Raw genomic sequence first — 12423 nt, 5'->3', positions numbered from 1 at the left:
TCGCACACTAAGTGTCATTCTCAATATTTCGTACACTAGGTGCCATTCTCAATATTTCGTACACTAAGTACCATATTTGATTGCCCCGCACACTAAGTGCCACATTTTGTCGATATGTCATCGACGTTAAAATATTCACGATATACAATTTATACGATATTAAAGCATTAGAAACATAAATTTAACAATGCTTATTGCATACGAACTTACCTCGTTTGTGGTAACGATAAATTAGATCGACGAATCCGATACTTCGTTTTCCCCTCGATATAGACTCGTACGAGGCTTAACTTGATCTAATCAATCAAATTCAACTATTACAATTCATATTCTATTCATTTTAACTCAATTTCATATTTTGGTAAAATTACTATTTTACCCCTAAAGTTTTACTTTTATTCAATTTAGTCACTGAGCTCAAAAAAATGCAAATTAACTATTTTTAACCATAATTAAGCTTAACCGAATATTCATGGTATTAAAACAGCCCATAAATTACTTTATGGCAAAATTACATTTTTGTCCCTGATATTTCAACTTCTTTACAATTTAGTCCCTAAGCTCGAAAAATTAAATTCATTTAATTTTTGGCCAAACCCATGCCTAGACAAATTTACTACTACTTCATAACAGCCCATATTTTCATTTATTCACACTTTCAACCACATAATTTCAATAATTCACAATTTAATCCAAAATTGACATTTTTACCAAAATTCACTTTACAAAACATGTATATCCAACAACAATAATTTATTTTCCATCATCAACTATCAAAATACTCATGCACTCAACAATGGCAACATTCAAATACTTTAACAGTTTTGAAATCAGAGTTACGGACTAGCTAGAATACGAAGCAACGATCTCAAAAACATAAAATTATCAAAACCGAACACAAAACATACCTAAATCACTTCATGCAAATGCGAAACTAAGGAAGCTTCAATGGCTTTCTTTTCTCCTCCATATTCGCCAAGAGATAAAATTTGCATGGCCATTTTATGTTTTATTTTTATTTAATACATTTTAATATTTCATTTACCTTTTTGTCCTTTATAATAATACATAATTTCATATATGCCAAACCACCAATCTCCACTATCATAAAGTAATGGTTTAATTGATAAATAGGGACTTATACTTTAGTAAATCATGGAAAATAAACACTTAAACAATTAGAATGTAACTTTTTCATTTTACGCGATTTAGTTCTTTTTGCTTAATTAGCTATCGAAACGATAAAATTTTTCAACGAAACTTCAATACTATCTTTTTGCCACTCCGTAAATATTTATAAAAATATTTACGACTCGGTTTATATAAATGAGGTCCTGATACCTCATTTCCTAAACCCACTTGACCTTAGGGTCATACCATTTGAACTTAATAAATCACTTATAAAACAAATATCACAATATCAAAAACATTTTTAAAATCACAATTAACTCATAAATATTAAATATAATATTTACAAACCTACTCGTCGGATTTGGTGGCCCCGAAACCACTGTTCCGATTAACCCTAAAAATGGGCTGTTACAGATACCATGGCAACATGACGGGAAATGAATAAGACCATGGTTGAAAGATACCATGGCAACATGACAGAAAATGAGTCAGACCATAGTTGAAAGATACTGTCAAAATAATTTTTTTTGTTAAACGGGGTCGACTTTATTTTGAAAACGAAAATGGAAAATGGGAGTCGCCACCAATCCTTTTTGATGAGTTGTGATTGGGTCACCTCGTAAGAGTGGTTGTTTTTAATAAATGGTTTTATTTATTTAAACAACGATTTTGGTCCACAAAATTCAGAAAGACGGGTTCGGGAGTCGGTTACGCACGAGGAGACTAAATTGGAAACGAAATAAATTAAAGGGCCAAAATTAAAATTTAAAAAAAAAACTTGATTGCAAAACCATGAAAAAGTTGAAGGGCCAAAAGCGCAAATAACCCTTCCACTTAAAAAACAAGCGGTTCCTGAGGCGGGTCAGGTCGGATCGAGTCAGGTCGGACCAACGCAAAATGACGTGGTTTTAAGGCTTATGAGCTTAGGCCAAAACGACGCCGTTTTGATCCCCTATACAAGTCAAGTTTTTTACAAAATAAAAATCATTTCACCCTTCAAAAAAAAAAACTGAAAAGCTCTCTCCCCCAACCTTCTCTTAGTCCAATCTCCGGTGGGAGCTCCGGTGGACCTCCGCCGTGCCAACTGCCGATAAGGCTGAACGTCCCCTCTTTTTTAGGCGAGTAAAAAGGTAATTTTTTTTTGTTATTTTCTTTGCTATATTTATATATATATATATATATATATATGTATTATTTTTAAAGAAAAAAAGAAAATATGTATATACGTGTATTTGAAGAAAGAAAATAAAGAGAGAAATAAGCTAAAAAGAAAATAAAGACCTTTGCGCGTTGAACTTGTTTTTCATCTGCCTTGCAAATTTTTTAATATGCTTGAATCTGTTTTTTTTATTATTATTATTATTTCAAAAGTGTTTGAAAACACTGATTTTTCATTTTCCCCCCATTTACAAACTGATTTCATTTCAGCTTTATGGTCAATTACAATATTAGGAAAATATTGCTATTGTTTCTCTGTTGTTGCGTTTCATTTTGGTTTTTTGCTCCTTGTTTATCCTCTTTTCTTGCTTGTTTGCAGGTGTGGTAGAGGAGTTGGTGAGTTTTGAGCGGTGTGCGCGCTAGAGCTAGAGTACGACGCACATGGAGGAGCGGCACATAGGGAGCTAGGGTTTTCTGATTTACTAAAAACTTAGCTTAGGTAATCGGGCCCGGGCCGTTAGGGTTTTTGTTACTTTTGGGCTAGTTGGGCTTGTAGCATATTGGGCTATGGACTGTTTTTACTTTGGTTTTTCTTTGTTTTGTTTGTTTTTTTTTTTGTCTGAGTTGGGCTCATTGGGCCGGGCAAATTTGGCACGTTACAGATACTATGGCATCATGTCGAAGATAAATAAAATCGTGGATGAGAGACGCCAAGACATCTGTTGAACAACTAATATTCAGGTAATACGTACTAGATGATGAATGGTTATATGAATTGGTTATACAAAATGGCTGTGTGAAATGTTTACAAGAATTGGTCATATAGAAATATATGTACAAAATAGTTGTATGAAATAATTAAGAAGATAGATAAATGAAATAAGTATAGGTACATGGAATTTAATTTATGTTTAGTTTAATATGAACTATTACCGAAATAAATATACATAAGATATATGGAAATGATGGTGCATGAAATATTGATATAACGAAATGGATGATATATGTTTATGAAGAAACAGAAAGAGAATAATATGTTTCGTGATATGTACATATATGATTATCTTTAATATGTTGATACATGGAAATTATGTAAGTTGAGACTATTATTAAACTCAAGTGTGATATGTCGAGAAAATAGGTATATTAATGTTGAAATTATATAAAATATGTACAAATATACTAATAATGTTGTTGTTTGATACTTAGACAAATGTCAAGCTATTGATTGAACGGTAATATTTTTATTTATATGATGCATTGAATCAGTAAGTATTTAATTGAAACTTTTGTTAAATGATATGTAAATCCTAATAATGCCCCGAAACCCTGTTCCGGCAACGGATAGGAGATAGGGGTGTTACAATACAGCCGTGTGCCACAAACGGTCTATTCACACGATTGTGTGTTATTTTTTGATTATAGGTGTAGTTTTCACACGGTCTGGCACATGGCCTATGACACGAACATGTGGCCATATTTCGAATACTCACATTGGCAGACATACAGACTGAGACACAACCGTGTGTGATTCATATTTCAAATTGTACACGGATTGGCCACACAGCCGTGTGACTCCTGTTTTCAAATTTTTTTCATGTTTTCTGTTTTAATTCAAATTGGTCACTGGATGATTTCAAAGTCATTTTTAAGTCCTACATGCTCGTTTTAAAGCTTGCAATTGTGATTATTGTAACGCCCCAATTTTCGGGAATTCTGTGAATGTTGGCAAAATTTCATGCTTTGATTTTGTCATTTGTGAGTGAAATTATGAAATAGGACCTATGTGAAAATGTTTGAAAATGCTATAGGCTAAATTGAAATGGCCAAATAAATAGGAGTGCAAAATAGGAGGATTTTCATGACAAACCTCCCATTTTACATGAAGTGGCTAGCCATCATGTTGTTGTAGACAATATGAGCACTTGATATCCATAATTCATGGTACAAATTGATAATGGGTTAGGTAAATGTTCCATGATAATGGATTAGGTAAATATTCCATGATTCCATGATAATGGGTTAGGTAAATGTTCCATGATAATGGTTTAGGTAAATGTTCCATGATGGGCATTTCATGTCTTTTGTATTAAAGAATTAAATGGATGAAACATGAAATTTTATTAAAAGAAAAAGGGGTGAAAAGAACAAAGTTTTGTCCATCTTTGTTCATCATAGCCTAAAGTTAGAGAAGAGAAAAGGAGAGAAGAAAGCTCTTGAATGTTCGGTCACTTGGGGAAGAAAATTGAAGGTAAGTTCATGGTAGTTTGCTTCTATCTTGATGTTCATGAGTTCTTCTTGATTCTACCTTAACTCTTGAAGCATATTTTCGTTTTTAGTTGTGTTGTGAGCATTTAGTCATGAATTAAAATGAAGGAAATGGTTGTTGTTTCATGTTCTTTTGATGAAAAATGGAAGATAGGTGAAGTTGAGCCAAACAAATGAGCATGCATGTGCCTTAGATGTTAAAGGGAAAAATCAGCTAACATGTTGTGCTTTAAAATGATGAAATGGAGATTATACTTAAGTAAAATCATAGATATGTGATGATTGATTGGTGATATACATGTTTAAATAACAAGCATGCAAGTTAGGTGTGAAAGAGTGATTTGGTAATAAATCTGCTTGGGACAGCAGCAGTAACGTGACTTTGGAAAATCACTATAAATTGTGGGAGATGAGTTAGAAGCTGCATAAATTATGTAATTAAATCTTAATGAGTCTAGTTTCAAATGGAATAAACAAGAACATATTTTGAATTCTGTACAATGAGAAATTTGATTCGTAATGAAGAGTGGTCAGATTAGTCAAACAGTGAAACATGGGAAAACTTTGAGAAAAATCTAGTATTGATTGGCTAAACAAAAAATTCTGAAAATTTTATGGATAGAAGATATATGAGTCTATTTTCAAGGAAAATTAACGGAACTTGATTTGGAGTTCCGTAGCTTCAGTTATAAATGATTTAGTGACTGTTGCTCAGGAAGACAGCTTGCAGTGAAATTATGATTATGTGGTAAACATTGACAAAAATTTGTTAATAAGTTGCTTATTGTTTTCTTATAAGCTTACTATGATCTATAGGTGTGGTTGGCCGAATATTGTAAGGGGTTAATACGTAGTTTGTATTTGAATAGTTAGATTAACGTGTTAGTAATCCAATTGTAGGCGTTCGTGTGTGGATTTCACAAGATATCGTCGCAAAAGCAGTGTGTAACTAACACCCTCTTTCTTAGTCTAGATCGACAAAAGTCGAAAAGCTGAAATGCCGAAAATCGGTATTTTGTAGATTTGCTAGTGTGCGAATGCTCGTGAGGTAAATCGATTAATGTTTTTGGTAAGCTGCAATGTTTGGACTGCAAAGTGCATGATTTCTGTGCCCTCGATATTTTTGGGCTTAATGGGCCAAAATTGGAATGATGGGCCAATGGGCCCAATTCGGTAAAAACCCTCGGTACGTGATTCTGTAGTACGTGAAAGGTAGGAATATGCATGAAAAACCCTAAAATAGATAAATTACTGAAATACCTTTAAAAATAGAAAATTTACAGTTTTACCCCTAGGAGATAAATTACCGAAATACCCCTAGGGTTAAATTGACTTAAATGCATGTTTGACTGTTGTTATTTACTGCATGCCATGTTGTTATTATCTGATGCATGAGATTGGGATATTGACAGAGGAAGTACTGAAAGTGGCTTGTCCACGTACTGGAGGCTTTGCCTCAATTTACTGTTAACTGAGTAGCAATGCTGCAACTGTGGAGTGTTGGGCTGGGTGGGTTGAGCTATCCCCACATGGAGTGTATGGCTGGTACAGTTGGAGTGTAGTGGTTGGTGGGTTGAGTAGTCTCCCCAAATGGGCTTGCATATGTTATTGATGTTGCATGTATTTTGAAATGAGCCTATGGGCCATACTGTTATCTGAATAAGGGGCTAAGGCCCAGTTTATTGTAATCTGAAAAGGGCTCTGGTCCAGTACCACTGTTACCTGAATGGGCTTAGGCCCAATAGGCTTGAGCTGACTTGGGCTTTGAATGGGTTTTCCTTACACACTGAGTTTCCCCAAACTCACCCCTTTTATTTTCATCCACGCAGGAAATCCCCAACCATAGTGGGCTTGGAGCTGTGAGGGAATTCGGAGTGGCCACCCGTTTTGAAAGTTTGATTTTCTTCTGGTGAACTGGACATCCTTTTAATTACGTTTGAGGTTTTGGGCTTTTAAATGTAATAAGGCCGCTTATTTATTTTTGATGGTTTTTATATGTTTTATTAAGATAGGTAATATTTATATTTTAAATGTTGAAATTAGATAGCTTTAGGGCGCGTTTTCAAAAACAGTAATTGATTTCAAAATAACACGAAAACAAGCAAAGCTTCCGCAATGAAGATATTTTCCAAAATTAATCACTTTTCCTAAAAAGGACTTAATCAAATCGGTTTCCTAGAAATATACATGACGTTAAGGTATGGCAATGGCGGTTTGCATGTCTAGGATTGGATCTGAAGGGAGTTTGATACTTAAACAGTCCAATGGACTCACCTCCTCTTTTCCGGTTTCCTACCTGGTGCACAGCTTCCATTCACTTTAACCTATAATGAAATTATCTTTTAAAACACTCAGTAATTTTTCTTTCTGGATCGAAAATGTTTTGAATGCTTCGATGTGGCATGTCGGATCCGGCCATAACGTCTGGGCCGGGTTTGGGGTGTTACAATTATACTATGAATGAAATGTAAATTCAAATGTTGTTATTTAATTTAATAAATGAATGGTTAAATGATGTAAATTATTTTTTTATGCTATAATACTCCGTAACCCTAACCCGACAACGGAGATGAGTTAGGGGTGTTACATACATAACTATTGAAAATTATAAATAAGGTTAATTTCAATATTTGGTACCTTTACCATAGCCAAATACTTAATTGAGCACCTGATTTCAAAATATCCAATAAGGTGTTCAAAATTTTTTCTTCCATTGCAATCAACTACATTTCATTACTTATGTCTATTTAAATTTATTTTATTTCATTATATGAATAACAATCGATGAATAACATTTTTTAATAATTTAAAAAATTAATTAGTTGTTTATGTGACATACACATGAATTTCTACGAAGATTCTACATCAGTAAAGTTAATAGACATTAACTTTTTCATCTATTTTAGAGTGATCTCAAAAATAATGAAAGTTATAACTATTTCTTTAACGGTTTTGATGGTTTGTTTGGATTAGTTTAAATCCATTCTTCAATTTCAATCTTTTCTTATTTATGACTATTTCTTGGGGTTCGCCAATCAATAGTAGTTTAAAATTGTTAAAAATTAGGGGAAATATCAATGAATAGTAAATCCATGCATCTAGTAGTTCTTGAAATCTCGTTAGAGTGTCTGGTGAACCATGAGAATTGTAATGCCCTAAAATTTAAATTTCTGTTTTGTTAAAATCTACTGTAATTAAGTATTTATTTTAGTGATTAAGAGTTTTGATTGTGTGTTTGAGGTCATAGGTTAAAATCTCACCCTTGAAAAAATTTGTTTTTTTGTCCCTATTATTATTTTGGTCCTTATTACTTAAATACTATTTTCATTCAATTTGTGATAGAATAAGCTTGCTGATTTAGTGGTAAGGTGTTAACTTACTTTTTGTTTTTGTGTTTGAATCTTTACGTGAGCAAAGTGACAATATTTTTGCTAGTTTTCTTAGGTTCAACTACATCCACTACTCCCATTATCCATTTTTTTTCTTTCTTTTGTTTTTCCCAAAATTTTCTGGCATTTTCCCTTTTTTTCTTCTTTGTGTTTTACTATTCTAGTCTCTGGTGATTTTTACCAAAAATTTCCCTTCATTACTATTTTTCTAACTTCCGTCGTGCCGTCAATCTTTCGGTCAATATGCGTAACTGTTCTGTATTGAGTTATAAGTTTTAGGGATGGAATAAGTATTTGTTCTGTTGTTGTTTTATTCATTGGGGTTGTTTTAATTGAGAAATACTTTGGATTTAAGTGAGGATTTTGGAACTAACGATCTTCCAGCGAGTTAGTTTTCTGTGGAAGCTGCTGATTCATTTTGGGTAAGTATTTGATGCTAAGTTTGAAGTTAATTTGTGAGCTTGGGTTTATTAATTGAAGTTTGTAATTGAGAATAAGGTTTAATTTCGGGATAATCATTATTAATTGAATGTATTAAATGTCGTTTTTAGGTTCTGAAAGTCTCATGTTTGCTTCGATATCAAAATCAAATTAGGTGTGTAACAAAAATATGATAAAATAGGGAACAACAAAAGCCAAAATTTAGGGCTGTTGATGCCACACGGTCGTGTGTGACACATATCCATGTGACAGACCATGTGAGAGACATATATAATTTTTTTTTTCAAATACCAAATAATTACAAGTTACCCTTATATATTAACCTAAGAGAATCTATTTCTACCATATTAATCTAAAACTTGTTATTATTAGTACTGAGACTGTGAGTAGACTATGCAAAGTGGCTACTTTGACATACATTTTGTGACCGATCTTGTTTAACATATGAAGTACAATTGGGCCGTATGGGCCACACAGGCGTGTGTGAGACCGTGTGTCAGGCCTTATGGGCCACATGGGCATGTGGGCCCAAATTCTGAAATTTCCTAGGGTTATATTTGTCGTACGAGTCTAACGTAAGCCATCCGTAAGGTCCGTGTAATGCCAATTAGATTATAAAACATGTGAAATGAAATGTTATAAGTTAAATATGATTAAAGTATGCATGATTAATATATTGTAAGCTTAGTATGATCTGTAATATGATAAGTCTAATCTGTTTTTCGTCAAGCACAATCTGTATCTGTTATGAGAGCATGTATGACATGCATATTCTAACATTTGTTAATTATGTATGTGCATTGGGATGGGATTTGTGTATATGGAGGAAATGTGGGCAGTTTATACATCTGTCGTATGTGGTAGCTCAGCCACATGTATATTTGTATTTGGCGATGAATTGCCTATTGATCTAGCAGCTAAGTTGCAAATATTCTGAAAAGTGTCATACTAACATTAAGCGGTGTGTAGAGCTGGATGGGTATTTAATACCCTATGTGGTGTGTTGAGATGGTCGGAGATAGTGTGTAGCGGATAGGGGTAGGATTGTAAATCTGCATCTGATATGTTTTGATACTATTTCGAGTTTTAAGATATGTTTGATTAAAATCTAAAAGCGTGTCTGAAATGATATTTGTTGACTTTATTATATGTTACACACTAAGTTTTGAAACTCATTCTTTGTTTTTTTTATCCTCAGATTTAGGTGGGTCGATGCGACTGGAGCTCTATTAAACGTCTTTTTGAGATTCATGATATTCTAAATTGGTTCATATTGTTTTGGTTTTGTTAGACTGTTTTTGACATTTTTGGGGATTGTTTTAATTTTGGGTATTACTTTCTTTTAACTGTTGGAACGTTTCCAAAGCTTCATTTACTTTGACTACAAAATATCAAATTTCAAAAATAAAATCTCGTTTTCCAAAACTCCTACTAGATAAGAAATTTTGTTGCAAAATCAAGAGATTTTATAAGGTTTTATCCGTGAAAACTTAATAATTTAATTACGAGGAAGTGTTTACTTAAATAAATGAGAATCTGGTTTAATGAAAGTGTTTCTAGAATTATGAACAAACTAAGGTAACATCTCTAGATCTGGTCATAATGTCTAGGTCGAGTTTGGGGTGTTAAAAGAATTGCTCATTTAAGAAGCCAATGAAGCATGAATGTGTACATCTCTAGGACATAACAAAAGTTGTCGGAACCGAAGAAGCAGCAGCAAATGCCGAGTATGATAATGTTCTCAAGGAAGCCATTAGACGAGTGCAAGAAGCTGTAACCACCATTAACAAACATTTAGAAGAAGTGAGATATGAAATTGCAGCCCTTGAAATAGAGTAAGTTCACTATTATAACCCAAAGTGCTTAGTCACTTAAATTATATAGTCTCTGCAAGGATTAAAAGAAAAGGGTTCGAGTTTGGATCAAGGTTGGTGTAAAATGCATGTTCTATGTGGTGGGTTGGGTCAAATTTCACTTTAATATTTTATGCTTGATACATAGGGTTTGGTTGATGAAATGTAAGGTTTTCATTTTTTTTTAATTTCAGTATAGAAATAGTTTATATTATGGCCTTGCATAGAGTTTGGATATTCTTTCATGTTTCAAGTTACTTGGTTGAAAATACATAAATTAATTAATTATTTCCAACTGGTAATTGCCTCCCATGCAGTTTCTTGCTTTTCAAGTCATACCATTCCTTGTATGACAAGGATTTTGTGATGAATAAAACTGTTGAAATCATCCTTATCTTTAATAAATAATATATTATTGTATTAATTAAATAAACAAACAAATAATCCTTATCTTTATCCTTAATAAATAATATATTGGTTATGTCGGTGCTAAAATTATATTAATTAAATAAACAAACAAATAAAGAAAGCAAAGTATTATTCTTGTAGAAATATTTCACTTTGTTTGGATTTTTTATAACATATAACCTTTACTTGAATTTAATTCTCTTTCTTTTTAAAAATTCTTTATTTTTGGATTAAATTCTTTGAGTATATTATATGTTTGGATGTATTAAAATTTTTAGTTATGATATAAAAATAAAGGCGAGGGTCTTTAAAGCCCTTGAACTTTTAAAATATAATTAATTAAGGCTTTATATATATATATATATATATATTGGGCTATTAACGTTAAAGTTTTAATTTATTAAATTATTTAACCATTAAAGTTAACAATAGCTATTTTTGGAGATTATTTTCATCACGAGGTACACGAGATTGTGCCATGCAGAAAATATAATATTTTATATTAAAATAAAAAATATAAAAATTAAAAATATTAGAAATGGAATAAAATATAAAATGGTAATAAAACATTGATAATTAATAAAATAACAAAAATATTTATAAATTACAAAAATAAAAATTATAAAATTATAAAAAATTTAAAAACATAGATAATTATTAAAATTGTTAATAAAATTTAAAAATAGTACAAAAAGCATAAAATTATAAAAAATAAAAATATATAAATTTATTAAGTAAATAACATGATGTATTGGTATTTAGATTTAACATGATGATTTGAATTTTAAATGAAATGAATCTACTTAATTTACACTAACGCATGTCCAACATATTTTTTCAGATAAAAAAATTGAAAAGAGACGATAGTTGGCACTACACAGCAGAAAATGAGAAATAATTCTCTCAAACCACAACTCCTCAAACTACCATTTCTCAATCATTCCTCAAATTAATAATTCTATCTTCTTTTATTCATCTCCTTCATTCATTCCTATTATCTCCTTCATTTCTCGCAAACACACTAATCAATGGAGAGTCACAGCAAATTGGTGCAACAGATTACCCATTGCTTTCGTCGGAAGCATCCCTTGGTGTTAGTGGCACAGCAAAGCAATGAAGCTAAGCTCTCAAAACTTATTGCGATGGATGTGGGGAACTGCTTTCAGCTCTATACTTCATTTGTATTCATTGCAATTATCACCTTCACAAGCAATGTGCAGAGGCACCCCTTTCACTTCCTAATCACCCTCTCCATCCCCAACACTCAGACGTAGGTTTTTTTCTTCGACAAAGGCCACGTTCTTTTGACTGGGTATATGGTTGTGCATTATGCAAGGAAAGACATAACATGTTCTTTTATGAATGTAACACATGTTATTTTTCCCTTGACATCAAATGTGCTAAATTATCTTCTTCGTGTAAGTTCCACAAACATGACATCCACAAACATCCATTGACCTTCATAGAAAGTTCCACGGTCATAGATGTACTCATAAGATTCAATTGCTCCTGGTGTCATGAACCATTGACAGATGCTATATATTTTTGTTCTGACTGTCTATCATTCATCATTCACAAGAAATGCCTTGATGAGTTACCTACTAAAATTGATCACCTTACACATCGCTTACACCCTCTTATTCTTAATCGCGGTGATAGTGATGGCCTGTGCAACCTATGCCAAAAGCAACATTCCGGACCTTTTTATGGTTGTTCTCTTTGCCAATTTAAAATCAATGTTGAATGTGCTTGGCCGAGGTCTATTGTTGAAGATA

At 32.4% G+C, this 12423-nt stretch overlaps 1 long non-coding RNA gene across 1 annotated transcript; it reads left to right on the top strand.

Moving 5' to 3' along the window:
* The first annotated feature begins 5517 nt into the window (after positions 1-5517).
* Positions 5518-6588, top strand: LOC128294169 (uncharacterized). The gene is made up of 2 exons (XR_008284446.1): positions 5518-5730; positions 6387-6588. It is a non-coding gene; the product is annotated as an uncharacterized LOC128294169 (long non-coding RNA).
* Positions 6589-12423: the final 5835 nt, after the last annotated feature.

Source organism: Gossypium arboreum, chromosome 6 (assembly GCF_025698485.1).
Source record: "Gossypium arboreum isolate Shixiya-1 chromosome 6, ASM2569848v2, whole genome shotgun sequence".
Taxonomy (NCBI): domain Eukaryota; kingdom Viridiplantae; phylum Streptophyta; class Magnoliopsida; order Malvales; family Malvaceae; genus Gossypium; species Gossypium arboreum.
Note: the sequence above shows the minus strand (reverse complement) of the source record. Positions and strands in the feature narration are given on the sequence as shown.